Consider the following 10809-nt stretch of genomic DNA (forward strand, 5'->3'; position numbering starts at 1 on the left):
CCAACACATGCTCCTCCAAATAAAGGTACTCCCTCTATGCTACGGAGCAACCGAGGCTCTCAACAAAACTCCCAAGCTCTTGATCCTAAGCCAAACGCCCAACCAAGAGCCCTTTACATGACCAATGAGGGTATATTTATAGCAAAAGGGGTGATTATTCATCTCCCTTTGTGACTCTTTGGCTTCCCTCATGATTGTTTGACTTCCTACAACCATGACCTTTGGAATTCACTACAAATGACTCTTCACATTCCACAATTTACACTTGGAATTTCACTAATTAATTACAAAAGGATATTACAATATTGCCCATACCCATATAACACAAAATTGGGTAGAGTCACTAGAAATCCTAGTAAGACAAAACAAGTTAAGCTTGAGATTTGGGAAACTCTAGCTTGGCCACTTCGACTTGGAGTTTCTCGGTCACATGGCAATGCCAATCTTTGTATTGTGCGATTATTTCCCAAAACCGTGCAATGGGATTAAGTTGGAAGTAGACTCTGGCCTCCATTGCATCCACGTGGAATGATTTGGAACCATTCTGGATTTCCTTCTTCAGCTGGAGCAACATCGTGTTGACTTGGACAGGGTCACCAATGTGCTTCTACATAATGCTCTTGTTCACCTCTAGATCCTCCTTGGTGGCAATCTATCTCAGCTGGTCCAAGTATTCTTCTACCTCTTGCCTGACTTGATTCTTGCGTTTGGCCTCAGTGAGTGATCCAACTGAAGGGATCTTGTGTGATTTCACCACGAAATCCACGTTATTTTATAATCGTGCATATGAGTCTTGAATGTTGGCAATGAACGAGGCGAGTTGTTTGTTACTCTGGTTAATCATCCACACTTGTGCTTTCTTCAACTCTGCATGTTTCCTTGTTTTCTTTCCCAACTAAGATGGTGCCCCTTTGTATTGAATTGACCACTCTTGCATGACAGCGATGGTTGTGTGAACAAACTTAAGATCCTTAGCATTATATTTGCACTTTTGTTGCATGTCATACAAGCAAACAACTGCTTTATGCGTGGTGACCATCTCCTCATAAAGGATTTGCATGGTCTCTCTTAGTGTTGATAATTCTCCAAGTATGGTTGCCTTAAGTTCTTCAGGACACAACTATGCGGAAGTTTCCTTCTAGACCTCTGCTTAGAGTTGTTCCACTTCTTGCCTTGCAACATGCAAGTTATTCACCATTTTTTTATTATTGTCCATGAGATACTTCGTATTTGACTTGGAAGCACCCACAAAGGCCAAGTTGGTTGCAAAAATGGCTACTGGATTTATTCTAGTGTCTATCACAATGACCCTTTCTTTGGCGAATGCAGGAGATGTGAGCTTGTCTGGAAAATGTTTCTCTCATGCTTGTACAATCTTCTTCTGAAGTTCGTTGTAAGTCAGATTGTATGTATCCATGACTGGACCATCATTAAGAGGAAATATTTCCTCTTCTTTGCTCGGAGCTTTCTCTGCTATCAAAGGAGAGGGAGACTGACTAGTGACCAATTGAGTGCTCGACATAAGGTAAACATCTTGGTTTTGCAGCTCCGGTTCCACCTCCATGTCTTGAATTATAATCAAGTCTACATGTATTTAATCTCTTGAGAATGTTCCTTCTCCTACAATTATTTTCTCTCTTCTTCAAACTATCGATTTTTCTCTTGCTCTTCAGCTTGTTTTCGTGCTACTTCTTCTTCCTCCATCTTCTGCCTTTCTTCTTCTTCTCGTTCATGTATTTCTTCTTCTTCTTGTTTCTTCCTTTCTTCTTCCAATATTTTATGCTGATGTTCCTCCTTCTTCTTTTTTTCTTCTTCCATCTTCCTCTTTTCTGTTGTTATGGTCACTTTTAGGATGATTAAATTTGCTTTCATTTTGCGTATCTACTCTTCCATTGGGTTATTCGCAACCTTCCTCTTGCCTTTCTCACACACTAGGTTGCATCTTTCTGTTGTTTCTTCCTCTTGAGTGACTTCCTTCTATGGAGTAACTTGTGATGTTCCTTCGACGCTGACTGATTCACAAGACTTAGAGGCATTGTAGTAATTCTTCATCTCTTCCTTCTCAGTCTTGTAGAATGTCTCGCTTGGCCACTTGAAATGAATCCTCACAAAGTGTTATTTGCATACATTCCTAGGATCGTATTGATTGAAGTATAAACGGTCAAATGTGAATTTATCTATCTCCTTGCCTTCAGTCTCAACAACCTTCAGATTCTTAATCTTGCACAATCCAATTTGCAAAGGAAGAGCGGGCCTGGGTGCTTTCTTCTTCCTTTCCAAAACTATTGACAACCCTGTGGAGATATGATAAGCGACTTCTTGCATGACCAACTTGTCAGTAGGATACCTCGGTAACTGGTGTGGAGGCTCTTATCCACCAAACACTCTGACGTAGGTGCCATCCGATGAAGCAAACGAATATGCTATTTCCAACACTGCTTGCATTGCTTCATAGGACATGCAAGGTGTATTTTCCTCAAAGATTAACTTGTACATTGGAATGAGGAAGTGATTAATTAGTTTTTTCATTACTCCCTTTAAGTTGAAATTTGAAAGCAGCTTGCAGTAGATATGCATGGCAATTTCTTATGGTAACTAGGTCCAAATCATGTTAGGGAATGAATTTTGAGTCTAAATTGCATCCAACAAATAGGCAGACATGTAGAATCTGGATTTCTCACCCTTGAGAGGGTTATTAGCATGGGTCACATGGATTCTTAGTTGTTGAGCCAACAAGGCCAACTAGTTGAACGATTTTCCTTCATTCATAACCTAATTAAGCAAGAATGCCCAGCATTCTCGGAAGGTCTCTGTAACAGCCCTGGTGAAAATCCATGTAAAAATATATAAGACGACGGTTGATGGGACACGTATTCCAAGCTTAATGGTGGGAAAGACATCCTAGGGGGTGTTTTTGGTTGTTAATGGCTAAGGAAATTAGCAAAGGGAAATGGCTAAGGCTTTGGAAAGGAAAAATGGCATTTTTGGCACATTTATTTATGAAAATAATGGAAATTATGAGAAAAGGAAGGTGAAAGGTCACGGGTTTCATGTGAGGAGGAAAATGAAGGAAAATAATGGAAAATGAAGAAAATAGAGGCCTCATTGATAAAAAGGCTTCTAAGGATCAGTTGGCAAGGCTTGATCAGTTCAGTTTTGGATCTCTCTCAATATTCTCTCTCTCTCTCTCTCTCTTACTCATGGAGACTTAGAGTTTTCTTGGATCCCTTTGGCATTGGAGCAATAAAGGCAAAGAAGGCAAGAGGAAGCAAAGATCAAGCAGGGAAAGGCAAGATCAAGCAGCTATATCAAGATTCATTGCAGGTATCGATTTGCATGTGTATTTTCCTTGCTAGATTGGGCATGCATGGCATTGCATGTGGTTCTCTTCTATCATGGAATGGGTTTTCCCAGGTGTGACAGTATTTTCATCCTAGCCTTACCATTTCCAGATAGCTTTGATGAGATGTGTTCTCATGTTCGGTTAATGTGGTACGTCCAGATTGGATTCAAAGTTGAGTGGGGTGGATCTCTAAATTGACAAACACATGGTCTAGTGGTCCCTGAACCAGACTATGGATCACGAAGCCAGTGGCCTAGTAACCCCTGAACCAAACTGTGGGTTGTGGTAAATCCAAATTGTGTGCCTCAATGGGCCTAGGAATCTTTGTCAGTGAATTCCGGGATATACAGTAAAGCTAAGAGGTGGATTTCTCTCCGTTGGACCTAGTGGTCCCGAGATGGGATGCACGGTAAAGCCTGGAGAGTGTGTATCAGTGTAGGGCCTAGTGATCCCTAGATCGAACTATGGATTGCAGTAAAGCTTGAGAGACTAGGAGGCACTCAAATTCCTCACGGTGTAGGAGGAGAACTCCAGTGGCATCCATGTTTGTTAGTATTTTGGTGTGTTCTATGAGTCCCACATTCATGCTTGGAATATGGCATGGGGGTGATTGGCTAAAGAGAGACTTGGCTTAGCCAATTTATGGTCGGGTGGAACGTGGCAATCCCATCTCTGGTTGGTTCATTATATTCATTAATGAGAAATTCATTCCCTTGATTTTTATGTGTAAATGTACAGATGTATATGTGGATTTTGATGGCTGATATGTTTATGGCATTTTTGTTCCTAGTATTTTGGTTATATGTATGTTTTATGACAACATGTTTTTACTTGTACATGAATGGATAATGTGTCTATGACCTAATATATGATAATGTAGCAAATGACATGAGGGAATAATGCTTCATATCGATTCTCAGATAAGTATGAGATCCCTACACTTAATTCTGTTGTTTACACCTGTAGGTTACATGTTCATGATATGTTTGATGAAATGGTTGTCATGACTAATAGGGGTTTGGTTATGGTCTTGTTTAGCTTATTACTTTTGTATCATTATGTCCTTGTACTTTTACTGACTCTAAGCTATCACTCCATTCTGGGCAGTGACCTGGGCTCTGGGCCTGAAAAAGTGGCTTAAATCTTGGGGTCACTGGCACATAACTGCAAATTTTGGTCTATAGTCATTGGAAAGCAATCCTATGAGAGCGACTTTGGATTTATGGTCTCTCCCTTTCCCATAGAATGAGAGAGACTGTGGCCTACGAGATCCAGAACACCAGTGGGACCCAAGGATAGGTTGTCTGAGTGGCTGACATGTCTCCTGAGGATTTTGAAGTTGGTGTTGGATGACTATGTGTGATGTTTTTGTCGATTCCACTTCCTTAAGGTCACATAGGAGATTGAATCTAATCATAGTAGCCTCTCGTCTCATGTTTACCCCAGTTAGCATGGTTACTTGGGTAGATGTGGGAGGAGGGTGTTACATAGTGGTATCAGAGCATGGTTCAACCCTCGGAATGGATAAGCGGTGTGTGTTGGTCATGCATGCATGTCAGTTGCATGTGTGTCTCTTGCACTTGCATTTCATGTGCTTGTTGCATTTGCTTGATGATTGATTATGGTTGTAGTATGGTTGCCATGGAGAATTTGGTGTTGATTTTGTGGAATGCATTTGTCATGAGTATATGGTTGGTTAAGTATTATTATATGTCACTTACATGTTGATTGTGTGTCGCCTACTTACATCCTTGTATGTTAGGTTGCATTCTTGTATGTTTGATTACATGTATCAGTCTTGTAGATTGGTTACAAGAATTGATCGCTTATGCTCGACTACATGTGTTCATGCATATGTGTAGTTGATTAGGAATTGGCTATGCATCTCGATGGTTGCATGTGGCAATGTGTACAATGGAGTAATGGTTGTTGTCATGCATGAGGTCATGGTTTGTGTAGTTGATATGGTCATCATTGATGGTTGGACTCTAGCTAGAATGATGTGTATATGGTTTGGTACTCATATTTTATATGTCTATATGCAGTTGGTATGCATGTATGGTCTTGATTATAGATATGCATGAATAGTAGGTCAAACATGCCTTGTGAAGTCATTGTTGTTGAAATTTCTAAGTCTGGCATGTCAGAAATTACTATTGCATTATCTGGTTTATCATCTCCTACTTATTCTTTCCATTAGTAAGTTATTTAAAAATATAAATACTAAAATAAACACAAATGCAGCCTCAACACATATACAGATCAACAACTAAAATAACTGAGACAATCACACAAGGGACACCGTTATTTTTGGACAATCGTCCCCGGAAAAACCTAATGTGCGAAAACCGGTGCAGCATATATGAGGGTTTTATTATCATGCAGTTTTCTAAATACAACTGGGGTGCCAAAAATGGCTCACCCAACAGAGAATTCCCTTGGCAATAGTACCTCTCTTCGGAGACAGATATTTCGGCTGATCAACAACCGAATGATGAGCCCCACAGTGATTGCTCCTTAGCTGGACAGTGAAAGGTTCTCCAAGCTTCCCTCTATAACTGTGTCACCTACTAGAGACTCTATCACCCTCCTTCTACTCTGCGTCATCTCACCAGCACTTAGTCTGCCCCACGAAAATCACCCAACACTGCCTCTTGGCCCTGCGTCAGCTCTGCTAGCCCCTATGCAGCTATTGTTTCCTCTGCGTCAGCTTTCCCAGGCTCTGCGTTGTCTCTTTGGCACTATGTATGCCTCTCTTCTATGTGTTCTCAGCCTTCCGCCGAACTGCCCCTCATTGCAGCAGATCACTAGTTCGATTCTATCATCAAACCCTGCTCTAGAAAATCGAACTGACTGATTAATTTGGTGTATCTTCAACTGACCCTCAAGCCTCCTCTTATGCTTTTCATGTTGAGTCTTCAACAACCAATATTAAGTCCCTAATCAACGACTAATATTAGATTTGTCTTGATCCTCATCTTTTGGAACCTTCTAACCCAAAATTATATTAATACACATTAATATTTTAATTTTCCTAAGTTTATACTTATGACCCCATTAAAACTATTAATTATTTTAATATCTCCTCATCCGGGTAGAATTTATCCAAACGATTTCTAGGTTTTGGATATCTCATGTGCTTTAGCCTCTCCACCAATTTTCATGGCTAGAGAACATCCTATTCTACCACAAATAAACACTCCCTCTTAGCGAAAAATGTGCTCTAGTAATGTTTCATCGTGGAAACATCACATTGATCCTCCGCATTGGTACATGTGTTGATGCTTGGCCTGTTGCCTCATATCCCCTGCACTGTTGCTTCCTATACTACTGCCCATGACACTGCCACTACCACTGCTACATCAGTACTGCAACTCCCTCTCAACATGTTGCCCATGCTGCCCCTAGCACTGCCACTGTTAACTGTTGAATTGCAACCCAATTATCAAGAAGTAGGTAACTAACTTCTCCCAAATACTAACATCCCAGTCAGTCTGAGCCTCGTGGAACTAAAGATACCTTTGTCGCTATCTTGTGCTCCCTCTGCTACCACTGCGTTGTTGCATATGTAGGAATTTGCAGGGTAAGTTCCTCATATAGAACACCAAAGGACACCACTCACAAACAAATCACAGATCAATACACAAGTATTCTTGACATGGTCAAAACCCTCAAAGAGGGAAACAGTCCATGACCTGAGCCAACGCGGCCACTTCAAGCAATTTATTAATGTAAAATAAAGAAAATTTACATAAGCTTCTCTCATGAACGGTCACCTTACAAATGACCATCCATGCTCTTTAAATAGAGATCGTGGACCAATTGGGTGCTAAGCCACGGATCAACTATCAGTAATATCGAGGAGAGAATGAACCGTCAGATCACTTCATGTCTAGAACATATCGTGACCATCAGATTGTAAGTTACAAAAAGTACATACTAAAGAAACACACTTTACCTAACTATACACTATACCAAGTTATACTTAACTATTTCCTATGTGTCGGAATATCCTAACATCCCCCCTTAAGAACAACTTGGGATAGGATTGAAGGATGTACAAATATGACACAATAGGAGAAGGAAATAGGCATTAGAGCCTATCCCCCTTTAGTGACAACTTCCTAAACTCCAACCATAAATCGAATTTTAGTAAACTTCACCTCTGTGAGAGCCTTTGTGAAGATGTCTGCAACTTGATCATCGGTTGAATAATAGTGCGCTTCAAGAACATGGTCATGAATGAGATTTCTAATGAAGTGCATGTGTAGTTCAATGTGTTTGTTGCGTTGATGTTGGACTGGATCTTTGAATAGTTGAATGGAACTTTGATTATCACACCAAAGTGTAGTCGGATGCTGCTGCTAAAAGCCAAACTCTGACAGGATCTGATGAAGCCACATGGCTTCCTTACTAGCTTCTACAGTGCCACAATACTCTGGTTCTATTGAATAAAGAGAAATGGCACTTTGTTTCTTACAAGCCCATGTAATAGGTCCAAAACCAAGAGTGAAGACATAACCTACAGTAGACTTTTGATCATCGGGGTCACCATCCCAATCAGAATCAATGAAACCAACCAATAGAGGAGATGCTTCTGCATTATAATGAATCCCAAACTGAATTGTACCTCAAACATAACAAAGTATTCTTTTAGCTACTTTCCAATGAATTTCATGTGGGTTTTGCATAAACCAAGAAATAAGGCCAACAACAAAGGAAAGGTCAGGATGGGTATGGGTCAGATACAAAAGTTTTCCTACAAGCTGACAGTATAAGGTAGCATCAACTTCAGGGGAAGTACAAGTGACTGAAAGTTTGGCTCTAGGCTGAAAGGGAGAAGGGGGTGGCTTATATTCTTCCATGTAAAAGTGGTGTAGAATGTCACAGGCATACTTGGACTAGGAGAGGGAAATACCTTCCTTGGATTGCAAGACTTGAAGACCAAGAAAATAATGCAAGTGTCCTAAGTTTGTCATTTGAAACTACTTTTTAAGGCTAGACTTCACATGGTTTATAAGTTTGGGATCACTACTAGTAAGGATAAGATCATCAATATAAAGAACAAGAATGATAAGGGACTTACCCACTTTCTTGGTGTAGACAGTATTATCATAATGACACCTAGAAAAGCCAGTATCTAAAAGAAAGTTATCCATTTTGGCATACCAAGCCCGAGGGGATTGCTTGAGACCATAAAGGGATTTCTTAAACCAACATACAAGGTTGGAGTCTATTTGTATAAAGCCAGTAGGTTGTTCCATATAGATTTCCTCATGCAAGTACCCATGCAAGAAGGTAGATTTGACATCCATCTTATGGACTTCCCATTTGAAAGAGGCAGCAAGGGAAAGAACAAGGCGGATAGAGTTCATTTTGGAAACACGGGAGAAAGTTTCAGTATAGTCAATGCCTTCAACTTGTGAAAAACCTTACCAATAAGACGAGCTTTATGTTTATCAACTTTTCCATCTGGTCCAAGCTTGGTTCTGTAAACCCATTTTCATCTAACAAGTTTTCGTCCCTTTGGAAGAGGAACAAGATCCCATGTATCATTTGCCAATAATGAAAGATATTCTTCATTCATAGTTGTGTCCCAATCTGGATGGCCTGAAGCTGCTGCAAAGGTGTTAGGATCATAATTCGCTGAAGCTTGCGCTAGTAAATAAGAGGCTCTATCGAACTAAGAACATGTACGTCGTTGATCTATAGGATCATCTACAAGAGCACCTGCTGCATCCCGAGTAGCACGGACCCATTTTGGAAGCTGAGGAGCTGAAGGAGGATTTCGAGAAGGTGGGAGAGGATTGTCATCCTTGTTGTCACCATCTGAAGAAGAAATATTTTCAGAAGTAGAAGGGATAGAGAGCGGTGGCACATCCGCCGAACTAGGCTCGTAGGCCGATATATTTTCAACAAACTTTACATCTCTTCTAATGATAACATTTTTGGATTTTGATGGAAGAAGTCTATATCCTTTGACATCTTCAGAATATCCAACAGAAATACATTTTTCACTCTTAGGTTCTAAGGCTTTATGTTTCTCATAAGGAATATGGGCCCATGCTTCACTTCCAAAAACACGAAAGTGACTCACATCTGGTTTAATTGAGCCCCATGCTTCTTCTCGAGTGATATTCTTTAAAACCTTAGTAGGAGTGCGATTTACTATGTAATTTTCATAGTTAATTTCTTCTGCCCAAAAATTAAGACTAAGCCCTTTAGATTGAAGCATACAATTAGCCATTTCCTTTCAAGTGTGATTCTTCCTTTGAGCTACACCATTTTGTTGTGGAGTATATGGAACAGTATGTTGCAATTGAATTCCATGCTCAGAACAAAAGTTGGTGAATTTGTTGTTAACATATTCTCCATCATTATCAAATCCTAGCTTAAGAATTTGATGTCCACATTGTTTCTCAACAAAGGCCTTAAAGGCCAAGAACATGTTAAAGACTTCACTCTTGAATTTGAAGAAGTATACCCAAGTGTGTTTGGAGAAATTATCAATGAAAGTTAAGAAATACTTGTAGCCAGAGAATGAAACAACTGGAAATGGACCAAATAAATCGCTGTTCACACGCTGTAAAGGGGTTGAGGCGTGCCACAGGGCATATTTTTCAAAACTATCCTGACGATGTTTTCCGATTACACATCCAGAACAAACACCATCTATGCAAGATACCATAAGAAGACCTATCACCATATTTTCCTTACACAAATTTTGAAGGGAGCGATAGTTTAAGCGACCAAATCGCTCATGCCAAAGTTTGCTCACTTCATCATTATGAGCAACAAATATCGAGGGAAGAGTTGATGACCCAAATTTGTAAAACTTATACAATCTTGTAGAATCATCAGCAATGCCAGTAGCTAAAATCTGTCTAGGATCTCTTAGGTCCTTAATTACAACATCATGAGGTGAAAATTCAATGGTTTTACCTTCACCTGAATGAGTTATCTAATATAAAGATAGAAAATTGTAGGATAAGGTAGGAACACATAATACATCATTAAATTGACCATTGTCTAGATGAATAGTTCCAGACCCTACAACACTAAGAGATCTATCATCACCAACATATATATTTTTGGTGTTACAATCATTTAAAGAAGAAAACATGGATTTGTTTTTGGCCATGTGATAAGAAGTTCCAGAATCAATGAGCCACTAATGAGAATGAAAATAATAAGATACATTTAGTGCATAACCAAACCGAGATGCTTGACAACCACACACAGAAAGTGTTATTCCTGAAGATGAAGGTGAAGTTGAAGAGTGCTCCAAATGGATGTTATGCTTCTTCATTGCTGCTTCCAAGGCTTCCATCTTTTTAAAGCATTTGGATTCTAAGTGGCCATCATGATTACAAAAGTTGCAATGTCTATCAGTCTTCTTCCCTTTGTTTTTATTTGCCTTATCATTTTGTTGAATTGATTTTTCATTTTGAGACTGAAATTGCTTA

This window comes from Pinus tabuliformis, chromosome 1_2 (assembly GCF_031772625.1).
Source record: "Pinus tabuliformis cultivar Carrire ecotype Pingquan chromosome 1_2, CPIR1, whole genome shotgun sequence".
NCBI classification, from domain to species: Eukaryota; Viridiplantae; Streptophyta; class Pinopsida; order Pinales; family Pinaceae; genus Pinus; species Pinus tabuliformis.